We start from the raw sequence: 27,482 nt of genomic DNA, 5'->3' as shown, positions 1-27,482 counted from the left end.
ATGAGGCCAGGTGAGCCCAATGAGGGCATCCGGATGTCCTCCTCCACCCTTTCCGACGAGGAAATTATTCGTTGGGTGGGGGAGACGGTGGAGGCGAAGCTGAGGGGCGGCAACCTAACCCCCATCGTGATGCGCCCGTCACGGGGGTTCCTCTTGCTGGTAAGTCATGCGCCGTTGTAGCCCCCGAGCCTCCTCCGTTTCACCTTACTTCTCATTCCCTTATGCGCGTTCGCTGTTCCTGTAGGGGATGAGGGACGTGCGTGCCTCTCCGCCGCCCGTTCCTGAGGACGTGAGGCGGCGGGCAATCAACCGGGCGCACGCCGAGGCGCAGAAAAAGAGGAAGGACGCCAAGGCGGCGAAGCGCACGAAGAAGATCCTCACGCATGAGGAACTGGATAAGCGCCGCCGGTAGCAAAGGAAGGATGGCCTCCCGTTGGAGGAATCCTCGTCGCCGTCGCTGTCGATGGAGGCCTCAGACAGGGATGACGAGGGCGAGATGGGGCGGGGTCCCCTAGACCATCTCCCTAACGTAGGGGAGACGGTGCTCGGGGCATCGGCCAGTAGCTCGGCGGTCCCAGGAGGAGGAGGAGGAGCAGACCCGGGGTCGGCAATTGCCCGCTCTGGGTCCAAGGCCGACACGCCCAAGGCGTAGGCGTTGGGCAAATGCGCCGTCAGCCCGGTGGGCTCGGTGGCGGCGGTGGAGCAAGTGGCAGCGGAGGCGACACAACTGCTCCCGTAGAGGACCGAGGGGGCGCCGGGGTCCATTGAGGACCAACTGGCGCCGATGGACACGGAGGCCATGCCTCTACCGCCACCACCGCCTTTGCGGACAAGGGTCGCCATGGCAAAGCAGTTGCCTCCCCGCTCAAGGTAGGTGTATTTTTGGTGGGGTCTCAGTGCCTTCCGTTCGTTCTTTTGTCTTGTGCTGACCCTATGATCGTCTTGTCCTTAGCCAAAAGCGGCCTGTGGAGGTGCCTACCTTGGCGCCCCTTAAAGCGCTCAAGGTTAACCTTGGCTCCACCGCCCACTGGGTGGCGGAGGCACAAGCCACCTTACAACGTGGCACAGCATCGGCGAAGGCCGACCCAAAGGAGCCGGCCATCCAAGGAGGGGCTACCGAGGCGGCCCTAACACAGGAGGGGAGGGAGCGCCTCTGCCCTGCGATGGCGAGGCCCGTGGGTTGGATGCGGCCGAGGTTCCCTTGGCCACCGAGACCACTGGGACTGAGGTCCCCGAGGTTTCACAGGCCAAGGCGATGGAGGCTGCGGTGCCCAGGACCATCGAGGTCGTTGCGGCGGGCACCGGAGCCCTCGCGACCGCCGAGGCCACGATGGCGGAGGCCGGAGCCCCTGAGACCACTGAGGCCATGATGGCGGAGGCCAGAGCCCTCAGGACCACCGACGCTAATGTGATTGTGGTGGGGCTGCCGGCCTAGGAAGTGGAGATGAAGGCGGTGGAGGCCTTGGTGGTACCCTTGGTTCAAGGCCCGCCGCCGTTGCGGGAGAGCGCCCGAGAGGTGGAGATTCTTCTGATCTCCTCCGACGATACTTCTCGGGTGTAGGAGATGGCCGGCGCTGAGGTGGCTGGTGTCGTGGAACAGCCAGTTCCAACCCCGGGCGAGGGAAGCTCGGCCCTCGCGCGGGTGTGACCCGAGCCCCACGGGTGGAACCACCCGCGTGTCCTATGGCAAAGCCAGGATGATCCTGAGGCAGAGCCTCTGTTTGCCCTCGAGGACATGGCCGAGGGCGGTCGCTGGGACACATTCGAGTAGTACCACCAGCTGGCAGAGCGGTCTCTATGGACAGCGCTGTTCGTGGTGGCCAACGATTTGCCCAGAGTCGCCCAGGTTCGTGCTTTTTTTCCCATGTGGTGGTCTTTATTTGAGCTTTCTTTGTAGGGATTGACCCCTGTTCTGTTTCCCCCAGGAGCTCGAGACCCGATCTCTTGGGAAGTCAGTCTTCCTCCGCTAGGAGAGGGATGTCTGGGACCAGCTTCAGTGGTAGAAGGGCCTTCTTGCAGGCGCCAACGAGCTCCGGTCGGCGCGGAGCGCAGAGGTGGAGGACCTCCGTCTTCGTTGTGTCGACGCGAAGGTCGAGGCGGCCATGGCCCAGGAGCAGCTCGTCCCTCTGGTGGAGCGGGCCAAGGAATTGGAGATGGAGCTCACCCGCGCGGCCAGTGATCGGGATGCCTTTAGGTCTTGAGCCGTAGAAGCTATGGCCTCGGCCACAGCTCTTGCCGGGCAGCTAGGGGCAGAACAGAATGCGCACCAGTTGACAAAAGGTGCTTTGGATGAGGCCCTTGCAGCGGCTGAGGCCTCATGAACCAAGGCTATGGTTTGGAGGGGAAAGGCCGAGGGTGAGTCCTAGTCCCTTCATTTTATTCACTTTTTCTTACGTTCGTTCCCTAACTTCCTCGTGTGACGCAGAGCTAGGGAGTGAAGCTTCCAGGGCGGCCGAGGCTTCTCGGGTCGAGGCTCAGCGCCTGAAGGAGAAAGCCGAGGCCTTTCGGGTCGAGGCCTGACACTAGGAGCTTAAGGCCAAGGGTGAGTTCCGTAGGCTTCCGTCCCTATTTAGCTTGTTTTTTCTCTCGCTCAACCCCATTCCGTTTTTCGTGGTGCAGAGTCAGAGGCGGAGGTTACCCGGGTAGTCGAGGTTTCCAGTGCGGTGCAGATGGTGCTCGAGACCGAGATCGGGGAGCACAAGGCACTGAAAAGTGCCACCCGTGCCGCCGGCGAGGCCCTGGTGGTCGAGGGGGTTCAGTTAGGCAGCTCCCTTGGGAGCTGTCTGATTGCACTGAGCGGTCAAGTGCGTGAGCGGCTCCGAGGAGCGCTGCATACGGGCGTCAAGCGCGCACTGGCCATCATCGCCTCGCACTACGTTGGTGTTGACCTTCAAGCCATCAGCGATGGCTACGTCTTGCCCGATGATGATGATGAGGTCGATGAGGTGGTGACGAAGCTGTTGGAGGCGGCGGAAGGCCCTAGCACCGCGCTGGCAATGTTGTTTGAAGAGGAGGTGGTCCCTCCCCCGCCGTCTGCCGATGCCGGAGGTGCTGAGCCTTGACCTAGGCCCAAGCGGCCATGTAAATAGAGTAGGAATTAAATTTGTATCGTAACACTTGTGGCCATCGAGGCCTTTCTTTTTAAAGTACTTGTGTTTCTTTAATCGTTTGTCTTGTATTTCCGAGCCTCTATCCTCTTGTTGTCTCTGATCTGATTTCTTTGCAAAAAACCTCTTTGGAGCCTAAGCCATCCCCTGGGCGAAAGGTGGTGAGGGAGCGCCGTAGCCCGGAGGCTTAGGCCATCTCGCGACTCAACTGGCCTTCTGGCCCTGAGACGGGCTTTTGGTCCTTGGGTTTTCCGCAACCGATTCGTCAGAGCGTGCTAGAGGGTTTGGCGTAGGAATTTTTTTGAAAAACGACTAAAAATGGCGCGTGGGACTTTAGGGGGAATCCCCCATCTAGCCCCCGAGGGAGATTCGGTTCTATGGAGGTAGAGCCGAGTCTCCCTTATAGTGTCATCATATTGCCGAGACCAATGATAGGCTCGGAGAATTTCTTGAAAAATTAGAACAACTAAAAAATAGGTTTCAATTCTATTTTGAGAAACAATATATACAATGCTTGGAATTTTAAGGATAAAATCGACGTAGTTGTTCTATGTTCCAAGCGTTGGTGAAGATTTTGCCCTTTTCGTTGGCTAGCTTGTAGGTCCTGGGCTTCAGCACTTGGGCGATGATGTACGGTCCTTCCCATGGCGGGGTCAGCTTGTGGCGGCCCTTGTTGCTCTGTGCTAGCCTCAACACTAGGTTGCCTACCTTCAAGTCTTAGCCTCAGACGCGCCGGGCCTGATAGCGCTGTAGGGTCTGCTGGTATTTAGCCGAGTGCAGCAGCGCGACGTCTCGGGCTTCCTCCAGTTGGTCGAGGGCGTCCTCTCGGGTGGTTCGGTTGCTTCATTCGTTATAGGCCTGTAGCCTTGGGGAAATGTATTCCAAGTCAGTGGGGAGGATGGCCTCGGCCCCATAGACCAGGAAGAAAGGCGTGAACCCCGTGGCTCGGCTTGGGGTGTTCCTCAGGCTCTAGATGACCGATGGGAGTTCGGCGAGCCATTTCTTGCCAAACTTCTTCAACCGGTTGTAAATTCTTGGCTTGAGGCCTTGTAGGATCATGCCGTTGGCACGTTCTACTTGGTCGTTGGTCCTTGGGTGTCCTACGGCTGACCAGGCCACATGGATGTGGTGGTCATCGCAAAACGTCAAGAATTTTTTGCCGGTGAACTGTGTCCCGTTGTCGGTGATGATGGTGTTAGGGACCCTGAACATGTGGATAATGTTAGTGAAGAACAGCACTGCTTGCTTGGATTTGATTCGATTTATCGGACGAGCCTCGATCCATTTGGAGAACTTGTCGATTGATACCAGTAGATGGGTGTAGCCCCCGGGGGCCTTTTGTAGAGGCCCGACCATGTCGAGCCCCCACACGGTGAATAGCCACATGATGGGGATGGTTTGGAGGGCCAGGGCCGGGAGATGTGTCTGCCGAGCATAATACTGGCATCCTTCGCAGGAGCGTACTAGCTTGGTGGCATCGGTGACCGCCGTCGGCTAGTAGAACCCTTGGCAGAAAGCGTTTCCCACAAGCGTCCGAGGCACCGCATGGTGCTCGCAGGCCCCTACGTGCAAGTCCCAAAGCAGGGCTCGGCCTGCCTCGGCGGTGATGCATCGTTGGAGGACACCGGAGGGACTTTGCCTGTACAATTCATTATTACAGAGGACGTAAGTCTTGGCTCGGTGTGCAAGCCATTGGGCTTCGGTCCTGTCACTAGGAAGCTCCCCCCAATCAAGCCAATCAAGGAATGGGATTCGCCAATCCGCGTCTTGGTCGGTCTGGGGAGGCTCGGTGCTGAATTCCATGATCTCGGGCTTGGTCGAGAGAGTCGCGGCAGCAGAGGGGGCGTCAAGCCCTGTCGTGGGTTCGACAGGTGGGCCCTCCTCTGCTACCAAGGTGTAGTCAATGGAAGGTTTGTGGAGGTCCCTGGCAAAGATGTTCGGGGGGACCGGAGCCCGAGCCGAGGCCATCTTTACCAGTTCATCAGCGGCCTCGTTGTACTTCCGCGCGATGTGGTTTAGTTCAAGACCGTCGAACTTGTCTTCTAGGCGACGTACCAACTTGTAGTAAGCCTCCATTTTGGGGTCGAGGCAGTTTGACTCCTTCATGACTTGAACGATGATGAGCTGCGAGTCGCCCCGGACATCAAGACGCCGTACCCCAAGCTCGATGGTGACCTGCAAGCCATTGACGAGGGCCTCGTACTCGGCAGTGTTGTTGGAGGCGGCGAAGAGGAGCCACGCCATGTAGCGCATGTGTACTCCGAGGGGTGAGATGAAGAGGAGACCCGCGCCTGCCCTGGTCTTCATCAGAGACTCGTCGAAGTACATGGTCCAGCATTCTGTCTAGACTTGAGCAGGTGGTAATTGGGTGTCGGTCCACTCAGCCACAAAATCGGCCAAGACCTGAGACTTAATCGCTTTCCGCGGCGCAAAAGTCAAGGGTTCCCCCCATAAGCTCGACGACCCACTTGGCTATCCTGCCTAAGGCTTCCCGGTTATGGACTATCTCTCCCAAGGGGAAACACGATACCACGGTCACTGGGTGGGACTCAAAGTAGTGACGTAGCTTGCGCTGGGCCAGGACTACGGCGTAGACCAGCTTTTGGATGTGGGGGTAGCGTGTTTTGGTCTCAGAGAGCACTTCGCTAATGAAGTAAACAGGTCATTGGGTGGGTAGAGCAAGCCCCTCTTCTTGCCTTTCTACTACTACGGTAGCGCTGACCACTTGGGTCGTTGCGGCGACGTAGAGTAAGAGGGCCTCATCCCTGGCCAGGGGTACCAGGACGGGAGGATTTGTGAGCAGTGCTTTGAGCCTATCGAGGGTTTCTTCGGCCTTGGGGGTCCAAGAAAAGCGCTCGGATTTTCTTAAGAGTTGGTACAGAGGCAAGCCTTTTTCACCGAGGCGTGAGATGAAGCGGCTTAGGGCCGCAAGGCATCCCATGACCCTCTGGACTCCCTTGAGGTCTCTGATTGGTCCCATGCTAGTTACGGCCGAGACCTTCTCTAGGTTGGCTTCGATGCCATGCTCTGAGACTATGAATCCCAAGAGCATGCCTCGGAGGACCCCGAACACACACTTCTCAGGATTGAGCTTGATGCCCTTCTCTCTAAGGCATTTGAAGGCTATCTTCAAGTCGTTGACGAGATCTTTAGCCTTTCTAGACTTGACCACGATGTCATCCACATAGGCCTCGACGGTTCGCCCAATGTGGTTGCCAAAGACCTGGGTCATGCACCGCAGGTACGTGGCCCCCACATTTCTGAGGCCGAAAGGCATAGTCACATAGCAGTACATGCCAAATGGGGTGATGAAAGAAGTCGCAAGCTGGTCGGACTCTTTCATCTTGATTTGATGGTAACCAGAATATGCATCAAGGAAAGACAGGGTCTCGCACCCCACAGTGGAGTCAATGATCTGATCGATTCGGGGTAATGGGAAGGGGACTTTTGGACAGGCTTTATTCAAACCGGTGTAGTCTACACACATCCTCCATTTCCCATTTTTCTTCCTAACTAATACGAGGTTAGCCAACCACTCTGGGTGGGACACTTCCTTGATGAACCCGGCCGCCAAGAGTTTCTGCACTTCCTCACCAATGGCCCTACGCTTTTCCTCGTCGAATCGGCGCAGGCGTTGCTTCACTGGTCTAGAGTCAGCCCAGATGTCCAAGGCGTGCTCGGTGACCTCCCTCGGTATGCTCGGCATGTCCGAGGGACTCCATGCGAATATGTCGGCATTTGCACGGAGGAAGTCGACGAGCATGACTTCCTATTTGATGTCGAGGGTGGCGCTGATCCTCAGCGCTCGGTCGTCGGGGCAGGCGGGGTCGACCGGGACGAGCTTGATGGCCTCCGCGGGCTTGAACGCCCCCGCACGATGTTTGGAGTCAGGCGCCTCACCACTGAGTTGGTCGAGGATGGCGATGAGGGTCTCGGCCTCCGTGAGAGCCTCGGCGTACTCGATGCACTCGACGTCGCAGTCGTATGCATGTTCATACGTGGACTCAATCATGATGATACCGCTGGGGCCTAGCATCTTGAGCTTGAGGTAGGTATAGTTGGGGACTGCCATGAACTTGGCGTAGCATAGCCGCCCTAGGATGGCATGGTAGGTTCCCCTGAACCCGACCATCTCGAAGGTAAGGACCTCCTTGCGGTAGTTGGAGGGGGTGCCGAAGCAGACGGGAAGGTCGATGCGCTTGAGGGGTCGCATGTGTTTCCCTGGCATGATGCCGTGGAAAGGTGCGGCGTCACCTCGGAGCCTCGACCGGTTGATCTCCAAGAGCTCCAGGGTGTTGGCGTAGAGGATATTGAGGCCGCTGCCTCCGTCCATCAACACCTTGGTGAGTCGGGTGTTGCCAATGACCGGGTCAACAACAAGTGGGTACTGCCTGGGATTCAGAACATGGTTGGGGTGGTCATCTCGATCAAAGGTGATCGCCTCCCGAGACTAGTCGAGGTACCGAGGAGTGGCCACCTTGACCGAGAAGACCTCTCGGCATTCCCTCTTTCGCTGCCATGCTGTAAGGCACGCCGAGGGTCCGCCGAAGATCATGAAGGCATTGTGTACCTCGGGGAACCTATCGTCCTTGTTATCGTCCCGATCGCCGGCGCCCTTCTGCTTGGCATCGTCGTCGGGGAGCCCGAGCCTGGCGTAGTAACACTGCAGCATGGAGCAATCCTCAAGGGCGTGCTTTACCGGGCCTTGGTGGTAAGGGCAGGGTTTCTTAAGCATGTCATCGAAAGGCCTAGGGCCCCTAGGGCCTCGGGGATTCTTGCGTTCTACGGCCGCGACTAGATCGGCCTCGAGGACGGCCCGCTTCCCCTGGCGATCCTTTTTCTTTCTTTTGGGGAGGTGGGGAACCGAGGCCTCAGGGGCCTCATCCCTCCGCTTCCCCTTGGTGTCGTTCTCAGGGAAGATGGCCCCTACAACCTCTTTGCCCAAGGCGAAGTTGGTGGCGATGTCGAGAAGCACGGCACGTTCTGGCCTAACTCTCAGACCAAGTCTCGGCAGGTGGTGCCAGAGAGGAAAGCCTAGACGATCTCTGAATCGCCGACACTGGGCAACTCGGTGCACTATTTAGAGAAGCACCGGATGAAGTCTCAGAGAGACTCGTCTGGTTTCTGGCGACAGCTCTTAAGGTCCCAGGAGTTTCTAGGGCGCACGTATGTGCCTTGGAAATTCCCGATGAAGATCCTAACCAAGTCATGCCAGTCATGGATCTGAGAGGGAGGAAGGTGCTCGAGCTAGGCTCGTGCCGAGTCTGACAAGAGCAAGGGGAGGTTGTGGATGATGAGCAGGTCATCGTCCGCGTCGCCTAGCTGACAAGCTAGGCGGTAATCGACAAGCCGAAGCTCGGGGTTGGTCTCGCCGCTATACTTTGTGAGGTTGGATGGCTGGCAAAACTAGGCTGGAAACTAAGCGTTGTGGATGGCTCTGCTGAAGACCCATGGGCCAAGTGGTTCAGGAGAAGGACTGCGGTATTCCTCACTGTCATAACGGCCGCCCCGATGTGGATGGTAGCCTCAGGCGGGCCCCTCACTATCGTGGCATCGTCGTCGGCCGACCACATCGTGGTCACCCTGTGCCTCGCGTCGGTTGTCGAGGCGGTCATGGACCGAGGGGATCCTATTGATTATCGGCACCCGAGCAGGCTCGAGACGAACCAAGGCCTCCCTATTCTGTCGATGTGGTGCTGAGGGGAGGTCCGAGATGGCTTCGCACCGCCGAGAGGCGAAACTCTCTGCCTGTTGCACCGCGGCGGTCTCGAGGAGATCCCGGAGCTCACCGCGAACCCATCGCCCTTCCATGGTAGAGGGCTCGGGCATCGTGCGCACTAGCATCGCCGCCACCGTGACATTCTGGCTAGCACGATTGAAGATTGGGGGACGATCGTCCCCTTCATCGTCGTTGATGCGGTGGTGTACGTCGCGAACCTGTCGCCGGGCTCCTCCGCCATCACCGCGACCCTGCTGCTCCTGCTCGAGAGTGTTTCGAAGTTGTTGCAGAAGGAGCTGATCTTGCTCAACCTTGGCCTGAAGCTCACGGAGCTGCTCTAGGTTCGGGCGTCGAAATTGTCCGAGGGCAAGGTTCTTGTTTCATGCTGCCGATGGGACAATGCGTGAAGGCGTGGCATCACCCGTTCCCTGATGAAGCGGAGTGCGGTTGCCCACCCCCTCGTCCTCGTCACCCGTTCTTGGCATCCCAAGTCCGATGTGGAGGCACTCACGAGAGGGATCGTAAGTACCTTCATCGTCAGAATCGAAGTAGCCAAAGCAATAGTCACTTGTGGCCAAGAAGCGACGCATGGTTTCACAGTTGTGGAGGTCGAAGAAATCCGCTCTGGCCCATGCCTCGTCCTCCTTCGAGGAGTCGGCATGGGTGTGGGTCGATGCGGTGGTGTCGAAGTCGAAAGCGAAGCGCTGGCGGCGCTCTGAGAGATCTGTGTGAGCGGAAGCGTAGGCGTAAGCATAAGAGGCGGTGGCATTTCTCAACCCGAAGGGGTATGGAGATGGTGCCATCACCGGGCTCTGCTCCACCGGAGTTGGCTCTTCAGGTAGTGGTGGAGCGGAGCTTGATGTCGGGGCATCGCCGGGTGCCACCGGTGTTTTTCCCTTGTCCAGGCTCAGGCTAGACAGGTCCCCAACCAGGGACCTTGCGCCAACAGCTGGTCATGGGACACCGTCGGAGAGCGGCGAGTCGCCCTGGGTTCACGTGGCCTTGGGGTGATCCTGCTCGCATCGTGCCTGGCGAGCGAGGCGAGAGCGGCCGCCCGAGCGCCACCTGTGCCTCGGCTACTGGTGCGTGACGTCGTCGTCAGCAGGTGGGGCTCGGGGTGTGAGAAGTACCATGTTGTACTCATGCCCTAGAGACATGAACTCTAGGCTCCCGAACCAGACCACCGTGCTGAGACAGAGCGGTCGTACGGGGTCTGCCATTCAGAACTTGTTGGAATGACGAAACTGACACGCAGAGGCCCCTACCTGGCACACCAACTGTCGGTGTTTTGGACCGGGGGATCCTCAACCAACTAGTGAATTTATGCTGCGTGTTCCCAATCCCGGATGGTGATGCAAAGAGACACAAGGCTTATACTGGTTTAGGCAATTGGTGTCCTACGTCCAGTCTAAGAGATCAATCTTGTATTCCTTGCACCGAAGTGCTTGTAGTAGGGGGTTACAAGCACGGTGAGAGAGGGAGCTAGTCCCAGGTCTCGGCGGGGAGTGATGTGGGCTGCTTGATACGTTGCTCTCAAGTGGTAGGGAAGTGTGCGTGTTATAGGGTGTTGTTCTTCGTGAGTGCCTCTGTCTCCCCTAGAAATGGCCCAAGTCCTTTCCTTTTATAGTTGAAGAGAGGACAAGGATAGTACATGTGCTAACTATAAGGCGTCGTGTGAATGGAGGCGGCGTGTCCGAGCCCTGTAGCATGTTCCTGTAGTGGCGTGGTCATCAGAGTGGTCTATCCTTGAGGCGCTGGGGCGACATGTCGGTCACATCCGATCCTATGCGTCATGGAAGCTCCGGGGCTGCCTCGAAGCGAGTGCGGTGGTCAGCGTGCGGTCACTGTGGGTTAACTGCGTGTGAGGCTGGGGCTTGGTTGGCGCCGAGGCCAAACCATGGTGGGGGTCTCGGCAGACATGAATCTTGAGATGGCCGAGGCCCTGACGTAGGGTGCCGAGGCTCGGAGGGGGCGGTCATTCTAGTACGCTGGTTCGGAGGCGATGATGACCCAGGCCAGGCTTCCCATGCCGCGTTGTCTACGGGGCGGGGATCACAAGGCACAGTGTAGTGCGAGCGCTGATCGTGGGCATAGCACCAGAATACAGTGGCCGGTAATCCCCGCTATGCCCTTTCTCAGCCGGTATGGCACTGATGCGACTTCCTGTCGGCCACTCCGTAGTGTTGAGCCGTCGTCCAGCTGAGATTTCGGGAGTGGTTGACGCATTAATAAGACGTGACATGCTATCAGGAAGGCTGGTCAAGGCAGGAGCGACGGGTTGTTGACAAGCCGGCCTCGAGCGATACAGAGAATAACTGTCTCATTCGGGGCTGTACGCATGGGGCCTCGGGCGAGACGGAGATTGGGCTCCTTGCCGAGGCCTTTTGCGAGAGGCCTCGCGCGAGGCAGAGATTTCGTCAGGGCGCCGAGACCTCCTGTGCGAGGCCTCAGGCGAGGCGGAGAGCCGGTGGGCTCGGACGGGGCCGTTGATGAACCCATGGCTTACCTTCTGACTTCGTTGTTGATGAGATTTAAGTGACTCTTTTGGTGTACGCTTAGGGTACCCTGTTCTATGGTACCCAACACTACTAGATGAGGCTACATTTTGTTGGTTGAGGAATGAGCTCAATGTGCTTGATTTTAGCAACTTTATTAGAAAATGAGCTTGTGTTGTCCCTTGCATTGCATTGTAATATACAACATGTTTACTTCTTGGTAATGCATTTAGGGCTTGTCTAACATGGTTAAGATAACCGCCAAAAAGCGTGTGAAGAAGCTTAACCTTGGATCAAACTTGACAAGCAACTAGAATTACTTTTAAGTATTGCATTGCATATGCATGTATGTTGTTTTGTCGTTTCTCTTCAATCACCATTTTTATCGTCTATTTTCTCAAAAGGAATTATAGCCTAAGGCAAAATACTTTGAAAATTTTGAGGGTTTGAGAGAGGTCACTCACATCAGTCCTAATTGATGTTTATTTGGATCTTATTGAAGTTGGGACTTGATTGGGAACAGGCAGCGCGAAGGAACATTGAAGATTTGCTAAAAAGAGTAACCAGACGCTGCACTGGACTCTGGATTCTAGCGTCTGGTCAGTTCATAGGAGGTGAATAGAAGCGCAAAGGAGTGACCAGATGCTGAAATAGTGTTCTCCCTACGTCTGGTCAGACGGTGGTCCTACATCCGGTCGATCAAACAAGATGAACATAGGGTGGACCGGACTCTAGCTACGTCCGATTAGGGTTAACCGGACATGTCCGACCGTGACTTGGGAGGTTTTGGACCTCTCTGTTGTCGACCAGACTCTAGGTGACAGCGTCCAGTCATTGCCACCAGAGCGTTTGGTCAATAGAAGTCAGTTGGATCTAGGACTCTATTTCGTTTCCTTTCTTAATCCATCACAGGGGCCACCATATAATCCAATTGTCGTACACACCGACCTCATCTTGCATCTACCGACGTGAGCTCATGCCCTAATTCTATTGTGCCACGCCTTTGCCCACACCCATGCGCTAGCCTTCGCTATCGCGCCCGTTCTCCCCACGCGTGCCCGTGCTGCTGTAAGGAAAATGGACCCTTGGCCCATTTACTTTGGATTTTGGTGTTTGATGACCAACACAACCAAATTAGACTAATGAATTTACAAGTGTTTGTTTTGTAGTTCAATAGCGTGCAAGACATAACTTGGACGAAGGCGACGTGATGATCCAATGATCTAACACCTCAAGCAAGACCTTAGGAGCACAAGAAAAGACCCAAGAGAACAAGCAAAGTCCAAGCATGAAGATTGGAACCAAGTCGTACGCAAGATCATGAAGAAATGAGCTCATCGTGGTGACCGAATGCAGGACCGGACGCTGGACAGGCGACCGGACGCTGGGCGAGTGGCTCAGCAAACAGGCGACCGGATACTGGACCAGACGCTGGCGGCAACCGACCAAACATAGGACATGAGCATCCGATCAATTACAGTAAGGTTCCAGAGCGGCACATCTGCGACCAGACACGTCCGATGGCAGGCGACCGGACACTGGCCAGCGTCCGATCAGTACATTGCTGGCTCAACGGTCGGGACGACCAGACGCGTCCGGTCAGGACGATTCAGCGTCTGGTCAGTAGCAGTTTCATGGGAGTTCGACCCCAACTGCTACTTTCTCAGTGGGGCTTATAAATACAACCCCCAACCGGCCATTTGAAGTGTGTGGAACTGAGGAAACATACCAAGGGTATTGATACACCATTTTAGTGATCTCCACATGCATAGTGCTTAGTGTTTTATTAGGTGATTAGCATAAGTGCTTTGCGAAGTGCTTAGGTTGATTAGACCACCGCTTATGCGCTTGCTCTAGGTTTATGCCTAGTGTTTAGTGAGGTTTGCATACCTCTTGCCACCCTGTGCTTGCGAGCACAAGTGTTGTACATCAGAGGGGCTTGAAGTCTTGCGAGATCACACCAACCGCGTTTGTGGTGTGGCCGCCACCGTGTACCGGAGGGAACAAGGCCCGCGGCGTTTTGGTCGGAAGCTTGATAGTGAAGACGGCGGGGAGCATCCGGGAGAGGCTTGCCGAGAGGCACATCGGAGACCCACTTGCATGTGGGGAAGGCCCGAGGCTATCCACGGAGGTACCCGACCGGGAGCTTGGCCCTTGTGAGGGATTCCTTGCGAGGGGCTCCAACGAGGACTAGGGGGAAGCTTGCATGCTTCTCGATACCTCGGTAAAAATACTAGAGTCGTCGATGGGAGTTTGCATATCTCTACCTTACTCTTTAGCTTCCGCATTTACATTGATCACTTTACTATGTTTGTGGTAGATATAGCAACACACTAGCAAAATCATAGTTACACATCTAGATAGCTTATCTATTGCAAAGGTTTTGCTAGGGTTAGAAAAAGAGGCCATAGTTTAGAGTTAGAATTTTAAGTTGCCTAATTCACCCCCCCCCCCTCTTAGGCGTCACGGTCCCTTTAGTTGCGCCCCCACGGCCACATCTATGCCATCATGCCCGCTCCACGTCGCCACGCCACCATGCCCCACGCCGTCGTGCCCTATGCCAATGCCTCCATAGCGTAAGCAATCGCACGCTCGTGCCCTAGTGACGCCGTGCCAGCGACCACAGCCACGCGCCCGCACCACATTGCTCCTCGCCGATGCCCTAATCCATCACTACCTTGCTCAGTTGACATCCACACATCACCAGAACCCTAGCCCTTGCCGACCTAGTGGTGCCCTTGTGTTTCTGTTCCTTTGCTCTTCGAATCGCTGGTTCATCAAGTAGCAAGCCATCGCCTCTAATTTCATACCTATTTCTTGCTTCTTAGAGTTTTGTATCTCTAGATGTATATTGTAATTATTCATATATCTGATCTATTCTATCGTGCAGTGAGTCGGTGTTTTTGAGGTCACTTTGGCAGTTGTCAGTTAACTCGAGGCCAAGCTCACGAGTACGAATCGAGGCCAAGCCTTGAAAGTGACAGTTGGTAGTTGATTCTTGTCAGTGGCAGTTGTTCTTTTTAGCTCCAGCAATGGCACATGTCAAGAATGATGTAGGTGGTCTAGGTGATGAGGATCTGAGGCCTCCGCCTCACTTGCCTACTGAGGTGAAAGGCAAGGCAAAGAAGCTTACGACAAAGAAGCGCAAGTATGTAGATGCAGATACTAAGAGAGCAGGAGCAGTTGCAGCTGCCGCAGAGCGTGCAGAGAGAGGAGGGGCTCAGAGTGGTGTTTGAATTGTAGACCAACTTTTAGAGCTCAAAGGGCTACCGTCGAGTAGGTTGATCGTCATCATGGTAGTCCAACTGGGACTATCATGCTTAAAGTATGGCGGATCACTTTAGAGGAGAGTCAGCCTCAGGGGGAGCCCCAGCAGATAGAGTAGACTTAGGAGGCAGAGTAGGCCGAGGAGACAGAACAGGCACCTCAGCCATAGTTACGATGCTCTAGTCGTACTCGTGCTTAGGTGACACCGAGGCTAGAGACACAGCAGAGGGGTTCTCGTCTGCCTCCTAGACCATAGGGTCCACCTCTAGTGACTCACCTTGATTTGTGGGCAGCCACATCCAAGCAGGTGCAGCAACTCAGGTTCGTGCAGTTTGAGGACTAGTTCCTGCCGAGGAGGGATGAGCATGCTTTAGAGGGATTCTATACACCACTGTAGGAGGACTTCTACAATGCTTCTCTAAACAGTGGTGTGGCATTCAGATCTCAGAGGGTTTGCTCCATTGAGTTAGTTATTGCAGCAGCAGGAGAGCAGATCCGCCCTCACCTATCTTATCTACTAGGGCTGACAGACTTACTTGGATGGACTAGCCGATATGTTCCATCATGGGTCTGTGAGTTCTATGCTTCACTTTGGATTGACCCGAGCCACAGATTCATTCACTTTGCTTTCAGAGGCCGTGACTACAGCCTGACGAGCTTTAGGGTCAAAGAGATCCTCAGGATTCCAAAGGCACCCATTCACCTACATGAAGTGTGCTATGGTCAGACAGAGCCTCCTAGACACCCTCACAGTGGTCTTGTGCCTCCCACAGACTTGGTCCGACCCTGCTTTACAGAGCCTTTTGGCGAGGGGTCGGTCGAGCAGGACACCGAGAGATCTTATTGCTACAGCAAGGCTACTTGACGCTATCATGAGGAGGACCCTATTTTTGAGGATGGGATATCGCGAGGGATTGACTCGCATTCAGCTATGGTTGGTCAACTCCCTGATCCAGCAGACATTGTTTGATATCTGGGATGTCATACTATTAGAGATGGAGGATACTCTTGCAGAGGGGTTCAGAGGCCATCGACAGCTGCCTTATGCTCATTGGATTACATTCTTGATTCGCAAGGCAGTTACAGTGATGTCCCTAGAGACTATGGCTGAGTACATAGGAGCTACTATAGAGTTTCCACCATATAACATGACTCAGATGCTCTATCATAGTGCAGCGAGGACACATAGCCAGCCATGCCATCGCCTAGAGGTGCTAGAGACTGTAGCCCAGTAGGATGAGATCATCAGGGGCATTACAGTGACAGAGGAGGAGCAGCTAGATGCTCATCAGGAGGGTATGGTCAAGAGCGACCCCAGTGACAGTTCAGATGATGACTACTAGGCTATCCCTCAGATGCCTCCTCGATAACATGACAGTGAGGTCGGTGGCTCTAGCTTAGCTCCACCATAGCCACCACAGATAGATCCCACTCTCCTTGCTATACTTGAGCAGATGAGGTAGGATTAGGCATGTTAGGCCTAGGAGACTACAGTAGCCCTAGCACAGGTTCAAGCCAGACAGGACGAGTTCCAGCGACAGCAGCAGGCTATACAGCAGTAGCAGCTCCTGATCCAGCAGCAGTTACTTGGATTCATGCAGCATGTCATTACTACTATTGGGTCTGTACCACCTCAGCTCGGCCAGCCTATCACCACTACAGTGACTCTAGCTTTATAGCCTAGTGGGCTTCAGAGTTAGGGACAACCAGTGACATAGTTTGCTTCACCAATAGAGCAGATGTCCTAGTGGTTTGCTTCTCTAGTGCCAGCCCAGGGTCCTTCCTTCACACCTATTATCACGGGCTTCACACCGGCTCAGAGCTCCTCAGTGCTTGTGATTGATACCCTAGTTTCTAGGAGCCTTGGTGCGACATTCAGCAAGCTTACAGGGTAGCCTACACCACCAGAGCTACATATCCCTGTACCTACCACTGTTGCTCTAGTCACTAGGACTACAGAGACTCTCCCTTCTTCTGTTGCATCATCAGAGCCACCTGCTTCCATGATACCTGTAGAGTCCTAGGCCGCACCAGCCCCAGATCTGACCCAGACCACTTCAGCCTTAGTTCTAGCGATAGAGGGTTAGACTGTTCAGAGCTCCGGATTAGAGGATGATGCTACCTAGTTTTAGATCGCTCACCGCACCTCAGCGCCCGACTCATCTGCTCCAGCCCCACTGACCGATCCTTAGGTTTTGGTGCTAGACGCCAAAGGGGGAGAGGGATCGAGTATGATTAGATCTAGGGGGAGCGATATATCTATGGGGAGCTTATTTATTACGTTTGGTTTTTTATGTGCGATACATTATTATGCATTCATGTTTACTTTCATGCATTGAACTACATAAGTGTGATTGTGATATTTATGTGATATGCGACATGTGTGCTCTCTACTTTGATCTTTATATATGTCATTTCACTCCATTATGCTCATTTGGTTTGCTTCTGTGTTTTACTCCGATTCAAATGAGCTTCATTTCTTGTACTCATGCTTATTTCATATCTATTGAGTACATCATGTTGGCTTGGGTCATATAAGCTTGTCTAACTTCTTTGCTCTTATTGTCAAAAGCTTATATGAACCAAGCATGTTGAAAACCTCATCTCTTTTACATACTCGAGGTTGTATTGTCATCAATCACCAAAAATGGGGAGATTGAAAGCATCTAGGCCCCTAGTTGGGTTTCGATGATTAATGACAATACCTGATTACTATGACTAACGTGTGTTTTGCAGAGGCAATTAAGTTAGGTCATGGTAATGGCAATTGATTGGACAATCATGGTAATTATGCCCCTACGATGGAAATCGTTTCGGTTTTCAAAGGATGGACGACAAGGTTAAGGATGGACTAGTTCTAAGTGTCGTTTGGTGTTGAAGAGACACTTAGAGTAGTTTAGGACTTTGTTTTTCCTTTGGCCTTACTATTAAAGGGGGTATGAACTAGTAGCTTGACCCAGGTAAGTCTAGTGGGTTAGGTGTGGTGCACACTTATTAAATCTAGCACTTGGTAGCTCTGAAGTAGCCCTAAGATCAATTGGAGTAAACTTCATTCACATATGTTGTCGAGTTGGAAGTGAATGGAGGGTCAAATGTTGACCGGACGTTGATCTGGTTGTGACCGAACACTGACAGTAGAGTCCGGTCAGTTCATTTGATCAAGGAGAAGTCATCTAGTTGAGATCGAACGCTGAGTGAAAAGTGACCGGACGTTGGATGCCAGAGTCTGGTCAACTCTAGTAAGGTTCTAGAGAGGGAGAATCCTGATCGAACGTGTCCGGTCAGTGCTGACCGGATGCTGGTCAGGTTCCGGTTACTGACTAGACGCTGAATAGCAAAGCGACCGGACTCTGGGCTCCAGCGTCCGGTCAACATCAATAAGGGTCTAGAGAGCAGTTTTCATGACCGGACATGTCCGGTCAGTGCTGATCGGACGTAGGTCAGAGACCGCTCACAACTTAATGGCTCTATGGCGGGGATAACTGACCAGAACATCCGGTCACCCCATAGAACGCTGACGCAACCTCCTAACGGTTCGTTTTGAATGAGGGGTATAAATACTTCCTCTATTCATCCAAGGGAGGTCTCTTGCCCATTTGATCAGCTGAGAAACACCCTTGAGAGTGCTTTAGAGAGCAAGAGTCTAGTGAGGTGATTGAGATTTGAGAATCCAAGATTAAGGCCTCATTAGTGGAAGGAGAGTAGCAAGTGTGCATCCACCCTTCTCATTAGGCTTGTTGTGGTCAAGTGAGAGTTCATGCTTGTTACTCTTGGTGATCGCCATCACCTAGACGACTTGGTGGTGATCGGGAGTTTGGTGATCATGCAGTGGAGCTTGTGGATGACCCAACTAAAGTTGTGAGCGGTTGTGGGTGATTCACCGCGATGGAGTGTCGAAGAATCAACCCGTAGAGAGCACTTTATCCTTGCGTGTATCAAGGGGGAGCTACACCCTTGCGTGGGTGCTCCAACGAGGACTAGTGGGGAGTGGCAACTCTCCGATATCTCGGCAAAACATCGCCGCATTCCTTCTCCTCTCTTTACTTTGAGCATTTACTTTTAAACAATTCAATTCTTGTCTTTACATTCTTAGAATTGTCATGCTAGAGTAGGATTGGAACTTAGGGTGCTAAACTTTTGGGCAGTAGATCATTAGAATCACATTCTAGACACAAGGGGTGAAGTGGGCTAAGTGTAGGGTTCAATTATTGCAAATAATTTTAGAATTAGCCCAATTCATTCCCCTCTTGGGCATGTTGATCCTTTCAGATGGGTTGAACCCCACCTAGATTTTTTGATGGGTCAAACCCATCTCATGTTTGGTTCACAAGGTTGGGTTCAACCTAGTTCTGTGTTTGGTTGTCCAGGTTTTGTATGAGTGGGATGAATAACTGACTGGTGGGGCCCATGTTGTAGCTCTCAACTTCTTCTACCTCATTCTCTTTCACTCTGGTTGGCTGCTACTCCCCAACTGTGTGCACCGTGTCTCCCCATCCACACGCGCCGCAACTCGGCCTAGCCATGCGCTGCTCCCCATCCACGTGCACCATAGCTCCTAGTATGCATGCACTGTAGTTCCCCAGCAGCACGTGCCGCTGCTCCCTAGTTTGCTTTGGCCACGCACGCCGCCCTTGCACCCTTGTTGTGGCGCCCTCGCTTGCCTAACCCACGAAGCAGCAGAACTGGGTTAGGACGGTTTCTTGGTTTCGATGGAATTGAACGAACCCGCATCAACTAGGAATATTCTCTCCTAGGAACCCCTATGGACTCTAAACCAAACACCCCTAAAAAGAGGTCTAACCCAACCCAACCCACTTCAACCCTCCATCCAAACACATGCTAAGCCCAAAAGCCTTTTGAATGGTGGTTGTAGTGACCAAAGACTTCCTTGTCTATTGACTTCTAGTAGTAGAAAAATTACAAAGTAGATTCCCTTCTTTTGTTGATTTCTTAAACATTTCCAAGTTAGTCCTTTCGCAAATAAGTGGTCTTTATAATGCAATGGATCCATGTATTGTGGTTAGTTTTTTTGCATGCTTTTCTTTGTTGTTATGAAGAACTTAGGTCCAACTTAGTTGAAAAGGATGTCATACTTTATTTAGTCGCTTTCACATATCATGCATCCACCAGTCACAAAAAAATACATGATAGTCTTCCCTACCCTTTTCTTGATTCATCGGGAGGGACACAATAGCAATTATCGCCCTCACTCAGATATCCGGCCATCCTATGAATTCTCATGGCTTTACTGTCCTACCCACTAAATAAGTAAAAGACCCAAGCCCATACTCTAGGAGAAGTGCTTTGAGTAGTTCCTATATTTGCTTCACAATTGGCAAAATGGACAGTAATCCAAGGAAGGTCAAAACCATGCCTTTAAGCATTCCTCCATTCTAAGGGTTACAAGATCCAACACAATCACAAATCGGCTAGCGTGTCCCTCAAGTAACTCTTCCTTGTTGCCCCAGGTTTACATAACTTGTGGGGCTCTCTAAAGATCCAACCAGTCTGGACCCACGAGGCAAAGTCCTATAGTTGGGTAGGGCTGACTCCCATATCAGTCTGCATAAAGATCAGTTGACTGGGGCATACAAAGCTTGGAGTCAGAGTAGTCTTGTAGGCATCAAATACATTGTCCAACTTGACTCTGACAAGATCAGGTGCGTACTCAAGCAGAGCTATTATACAAGTAGGTCCACTAACTCAAATGTTGTTGACCCGGTGTAATCTAGCCTGGGCTTTGTTGTGCATCTAAAGACCAGAGTTCCAAAATAATTGTATTGGGAGGGGAGTGTATTGAAGAGATCAAGTTTTGTTAACCTAAATGTGAGTTCCATTGTTGTTGCCTCCGATATTTTCACATGTTAGTGACATGATGATCTAAGCTTCGGGGAAGTCCCTACCTGGTGTACCAATTGTAGATAATTGGAAATTAACTAAGTCCTAGGGCAATGAAAATGATATTCTAGTACCAATATGAATGAAGCAGTACCAATATGGGGTAGATCAAGAAAAGGGGGAGAAAAAACATCACTCAAGATCATCAATATTGTGTTGATACCTTCTATATGTTGCTATAGATGTTATTACCCCTGAGTTAGATCACCAATTTAATGAGGTATCTTTGGAACTGTTGGTTTCCTTTTCTTGTCTTATCCCAAAAGACTCCTTTAAATTTGATGTGGAGAAGCTTGTTGGGCTTACAGATATATCTTGTGATGATTTCTCGAATTCTGATCAGAAGGATATAAAAGATCAATTTGAAACATTTATTATTCACGTGAGAAGACTTAATGAATTTAGAGTTTGTCACGATCTTGCAATCCTAGCAGAAAAAATGGTTGAACTTGAAATTGAAAGACAAGTTGTATTCACATTAGTTTATCATCGAATTGAGTTGGCATTGTTGCTACCACCGGTGGTGATCACATCAGTCTAAAAGGGCATTTCAGCAATGAAGATTATCAACACTGAATTATGCAGCAAGATGTTCGATGCTTGGTTTAATGACTTAATGGTGTGTTAAATTTAACGAGAGATATTCAAAGAAATTGATCTCGAGAAGATTAAGAAAAGTGCAATTACCTAGGTTTTCTAGACACACTTGAAGCTTCATTGTCACTCCGACTTGTCTCTTGATTTCACTTGTATCTTTTGAGTATTCTAACCTTATTACCTTAGTGTCAGATTTTGTATATATATTATTTATGTGTTCTTGTTCATTCATATATTTTGTACTTGGTGAATGGAACCTTACATTTTGCGTGTATATAAAATAATTTAAATTTCAAATCTTATGCTACGTCTTAATCTATGGAGTGTTTGGTTTGGAGAATGAATCCATTCTAGATGAGATGATGCATCATGAGTCAATTTCTCAAATTTTAAACTAGTACTAGTTATTAGCTTGTGAAGAATAGGGCTCTGTTCGGCAGGACTTATTGCTGTTGCGGCTGATTTGTAGGGGCTGATTTGTTGTGAGAGAAAAATATTGTTCCATGACTGAAAAAGTATGACTGATTCTGGCTTATAAGCTCAAACGAATAGAGCCTAGGTTAGTGATCTAATAATTTATTTTATTCCATAAACCAAACAAAAAAATTAAGAAGTAATAAGACAGTGATGGACTCCCTTTTATTCCACGAAACAAAAAAAAATCTCGGTTCTTTCCTCGGCCAATACCGATAGGTGTGAGCCTCTGATGCTATGCCTAGAGGTAGGTGTGGATGAAGATCGACAGCCTGTTCGGTTCGGCCAATACCAATAAATCAGCCAACAGTACTTCTGGTTGATGATGATGATAAACAGTACTTCTGGTTGATGCTATGTCTACACGAGCCTCTGATGTTTATTTGTAAACAGTTTCCTCGGCCAATACCGACAGCCTGTTCGCCTCGCCTCCTCGCAGGACGCTGAGGTCGTCTCCGTGTTCGCCTCCCTTGCCTCCAGGGACGTCAAGGACCCTGTCGTGGTGATCAATGGCTCCTGGCCCGTCGAGTACCGCGTCCCCTCCGAGGTCTTCGACTGTGCGGCCCTTGGCCGCGTCTGGATTGGCCTCAATCAATTCCCAGACACGTCCGGCGTCTCTCCGGCCTTCCTCAGTCTGAGAAAATTGTAATTATAGGACACCAAACAACCAAACAACACACTTCGTAATTATAGGACTTCAAACATTGACTTCGTTAAAATGACCCTTGAAACGTTGGCGTCTTGTTTTCCATGATATTTGGTGTATTTCAATTTATTTTTAATCTAAATACATGTATTTCTCTTCTCTTGTGACTCTTTTGCCCTTCTGCCCCTTTTGCATGCGATTGATCATTCAATCCTCCTATCGTTTCGTCTACCCTTCTCGTACGCCCTAACCCCGACCCGACACCGCCGCCGTTCCTCGACGCTCCGCCATGGATGGGCAAGAGGCCGACGACTTGGACCTCCTGCCGATCGCCGGTGCCCTTGCGGCCCTAGCCGCAGACCACGCTCGACCCTAGCCCCAGCCGCTCGACGGCTCTGGCTTGGCCGCCCCGTTTGCAGTGCAGCAGGTTCTGAAACTGAACATGCTGAAATTTCAGAAAACATGTGAACTGTGCCTTCTGCAGCATTGTCAGACACTGTTGGCGGAGCGCGGAGGACAACGCGAACTCACGGAGGAGCCCGCCGGCACCAGCCATGGAGGAGGAGAAGACAAGAACGGAGGCGCGGGCCGTGGATGGCGGACCGAAAGGGCGCAGTCGCGGTGTCGTGGCCTTGCGGGTACGGGGGGGTGTGCGGGTGACGGAGAGGACTCGCGAGCCCGTAACCTTAGATCGAGTGGCATAGAGATGAAACAACAGCGATTCAGAATCAGAAGAGAAGAAAAACGAGGCGCTCCGTGACTCGGCGGCATATTCGTGCTGTCAGAGAAGGAAGACGCGATACTTCCACCTGACATGAGTGATATTTTGGCCGTGATGCGATTCATGAATTCTGACTAACCACATGATAACTGATGACAAGCATGCCTATCACGTAAACTGAACAGCAGAACAAAACTTTTTTCTTTTCCCTTCTGAAATCGATCTAAATGTTCATATGTCGTTAACTGACAAGCATGACTATCACGTTAACTGTACATGGCGGCCAGCCAGCCCAGACCACGGCCAGCCAGCCAAAAGCGCCCTGCACCAGCCAACCAACGTGAATGAAACGTTCCTAACAGCAGAAGGGCAAAAGGGGCATCTTAGGGACAAAATACATGTATTAAGATTCAAAAAGAGGTGAAATGCACTTAATGTCATAGAAAAGCAGAAGCCAACGTTTCAAAGTCCACGATTTGAGTCCGGCGTCGCTCCGGCCCTCCTCAGTCTGCGGGAGCTCGGCATTGTCCACTCCTCCGCGCAGGATCGCGACCTCCACGCCGTGATCCCACGCTGCCCCGAGCTCGAGACCCTCGCCCTCGTTCTGACGCAGGACTACCCGAGATACCTCCATATCACCTCCATATCTGGTCGGGGAGCTTGCGCGATATGGTGATTTGGATGTCGATGCTCAGAGAGGTGCACCTTGACGATGCGCCCAACCTGGATCGGCTGCTGGTGGAGCCGATTGCTGATGATGCCACGCACATTAAAATCATTAAAGCACCAAAGCTGAAGATTCTTGGTTACTTCGATGTTGGACTGCATCAACTGAAGATTGGTAATACTGTCAGCCCTATTTGCTTCTCTTATAATCTGTATTTTTCAGGTTATTTTTTTAGTTGGAACAGTGTTTTTCTCTCGTAACAAATCAGCTAGAACAATGTTTTGGTTTTTTTTTTCGGGAAGCGAACGGGGCTACGCTGCGTGTGCTGCTTATTTCATTTGCCTTTCCATAGTGGGATAGATGATATTTAACCATTCCGTTTCTCTTCCTTGTATTGAAGCTTGAGACAAAGATAAAGCCAAATGCAATGGTTCGGACCCTGAGGACACTGGCATTGAAGGTGCAGTTTGGAGTCGAGGATCAAGTGAAACTGATGCCCACCTTGCTTAAGTGCTTCCCATGCCTAGAGACATTGTACATCAAGGTATCAAGGCCATGACTTCATCATTCATGTTGTAGTTTGTGATTTTACTTGCTAAACTAAACCATTAACTTGGTTGCCATGTAGTCGGTTCCTTCTGAAGCACTGGTTAATGTTGGCATAGAATTCTGGGATCAAGTTGGCTTCACAGAATGTGTATATTCACATCTCAAGAAGTTGGTGTTACAAGCTGTGCGAGGCGAGGATAGTGAGCTGGCATTTGCAAAGTTCATCATGGAAAGAGCTCAAATGTTGGAGGACTTGCATGTTTTTGTGGATGGCAATTGTTCAAGATTTTGTGCTATGCTGTTTATCTTCCGAAGGGTGTGTATCTACAGATGCTAGAGTTGTGGTGGAGAGGCAAGATGGCACTGTGTGGGGCTTCCAGAGAGCCATCGATTTGTTTCAGAGTGACCCATTTGGTTGCTGAATCTGGAGGTATTATCATGGTTTTCTCAAACTTCTTTACATTCTGTATTCTTCATATCAGGTCATATTGTTACTGTCAACACCACACCTGCACTTCGAGTTTTCGGCACATCTAGTCATCCAGTTTAGACAGTCATATATGTTACTATTATGTCTGATTCTTTAACTGCTTAAGTCTACACAGTGCATTATTTTTTTATTGTAACCCCTGATCCCTTAAGCTTTGATTATGTCATAACTGTTATGAATCCAGCTTGAGATGCAACATCAGTTCTTCCAAAAAAATGCCATGATCTGTGTTTTCTTCTGGTACTGTCAGTTGTAGATAGGATGAGAAATGTGTCCTGGTATGTCAGTTTAGCCCATTGGATCTACATATAGTTTTTGCCCACAACCATGATGTGTGTTATTCCCAAACTTCCAATTGTAATGGTAATGAAAAAGTGTATATTTACTGAATTGCATTGCTTTTGCTTGTTATGACACATCATTCATCTCACCTTTTGGGTGACACAGTTGCATAGGAACTTTCCTCAGTTCTCATCAGAACAATTTACTATTTTATCTCAGGTGGCAATTTGCTATTTAACTAGCAAGTTTGTCCATGCATTTGTGCGGCTATATAGCAAATCACAACCTAATATCAATGTTGTTTGTCATCTCCATTGCTGATAAGCAGTTCGGGCATTGGCAAATGGCAACTCAAGTCATCCCCTTGTGGCCTTACCCCTTTTGTCTGTCTCTTGAGCCTCCTCATGGCCAGTGTTGGCATGTAGCTTGTTGGCCACGATAGTCGATACTGCTGCTAGTCCATATTGTATCCAAGATCACTGAAGTTAGCTGCCAGCATTATTTCCCTCTCCTCTCTGGTGCTGCATTATTTTTCCTCGTCATTATGTACTACTTGGATCTTCTTGCTAGGTCATGATCTTGAACACATGGATCACTCTGATTTTCCTCATTCCTTGCGGAACTGAACCCTGCTGTTGATAACATGCTTAGCCTACCTCGGGCATGACCACCTTTGCTGCTCACTGCAGATTTTCCTTATCTGTGATGGCTGCATTACCATCCTTTCTATCCATGAAGGTTTTCTGCCTTTGTCATCATCCATGCTCAACTTCCCTCCTTGTTTGAGATCCTTCACTATGTCTAGGAAAGAGCTCCCTTACTACCATCCATGGTTACTGGAGAGCTTGTCATCATCCTTAACATTGCCTAGATCGACGCCTTGGAGGGCCACCACCGCTGCCAGGGATCCACCTCTTCCGTACCTCTGCATGTCAGTACTCAAGATCAACGTGCAACGGCAAAAGTGGGATTTGTTATGCATTTTTTTTCTTTAATTAGGAAGTTCACTGTTTTTTTTTCTTTTCCAATCAATCTCACCACACATGGACTCTTCTGTATAAGCTAATAGATGTTAGACATATTGTTATGCTGTCCTTTTTGCCAAAACTTAGCTTTATTTTTTAATAATGGCAATAGAAAAGCCATTATATGAGTATTTTTTGTTAATTTCTAAGCCATGAGAGTTACTGTGGAGGCTTCTTTTGTTGGCCTATTACTAGAATATACTAGATATGTGAATGTGATCCAGCGCAGAGAAGGCCGTCAGCATGGCCAGGATATTACAAAATGTTAATCGAATCTGACCTGCTCATCCTGTGTAGGCTAACCTAGCTGCTAACTACCAGACACCAAAGTGTGTGTTTAACTGCATTTGAAATCGTTACCCCTCAGCTTTGCTCCGTAGACCATTGCATTTCATCTGTTAGAGTCCACACCCACATATTGTGGTAGCTATGTTGTGGGAGAGTACAACCATGGTAGTTGGTCCAAACCTTGTGACATCCTATGCTACAGGCTCAAACTTTTCAGCAACATTGCTATGATCTTGATGAATACACCCTCCATTTGTAGCATGACGTTTTGGAGCTTACAAGATTCCAATATGGAATTTCTACAGCTAGTTTTTTATATGAAAAATGATACTATACGGTTACTAACGGCCTGTTTGGATCCCATGAATTGAAGCCAATATCTAGAAAGTGCTTCCCATTTTCATTATTAGATTACTTTTCAATTCCTCTCAATTCTGGGACCCAAACAGGACCTATGGAAATTTTTTTAACGACAGATCCCATGATTATTTTCATATGACTAATCGAAAAGAGTAGTTCTAAAAAAACTAGCAAAGTTAGAGACGTTTGGTTGCATGCATTCTTGGATGTCATAAAGTAATGGAGGGAGCAATATACATTTTGATCTAGTGGGTTCATTAATCCTGTATATTCTATCAAGTTAATTATTCAGATAAAGTGGCTTAGATTTCTAAAACTGTTTATATATGCCATACATCTTTCTGGAATTTGTTTTCAGAGCTACTAATATTGTTATGCTATGTCTCTATCAGGTATTGCATACCACTATACCAGCCAATAGCCACAGATGACTTGCCACTCCAACGGTTAAGTTTGCCCATCTGTGGGACTGGAACCTGCAAGGCCTCAATGAGACAAATGAAGGAACTTGAGATGGTTTCTAAAGCTTTGTAGTGTTGCACCTGTACTTTTGAAGGACGATGATCAATGCTGCCTATCCGTTTGATTCTGAGGATTGTGATCATTTGAGTTCACCTTTGTTTGTCTTTTGCAATACTATGATACTGTATGGTATCGGCAGAGTGTGTCTGCAAGATCTTGGATAGTTGGATGAGAAGTTGTAAGGGCATGTACAACCCACGGACAGGTGTTCGTCTCTAAGCGCCTCGAATCTATTATACAGACAGGTATAAAGACAGGTCATACAACCCACAGACAGGGGGTTCGTCTCTAAACTGTTTAATGCTTTGCATGTAGTTAGGATCAACTATAAATAAATTTTTGTATACCATTATGTGGCTATTTGATAGAAAATGT

At 50.6% G+C, this 27,482-nt stretch overlaps 1 pseudogene; it reads left to right on the top strand.

Annotated features, from left to right (window-relative positions):
• On the top strand, positions 1 to 27,263 carry LOC136454841 (uncharacterized; annotated as a pseudogene).
• Positions 27,264 to 27,482: the final 219 nt, after the last annotated feature.

Source organism: Miscanthus floridulus, chromosome 5 (assembly GCF_019320115.1).
Source record: "Miscanthus floridulus cultivar M001 chromosome 5, ASM1932011v1, whole genome shotgun sequence".
Taxonomy (NCBI): Eukaryota; Viridiplantae; Streptophyta; class Magnoliopsida; order Poales; family Poaceae; genus Miscanthus; species Miscanthus floridulus.
Note: the sequence above shows the minus strand (reverse complement) of the source record. Positions and strands in the feature narration are given on the sequence as shown.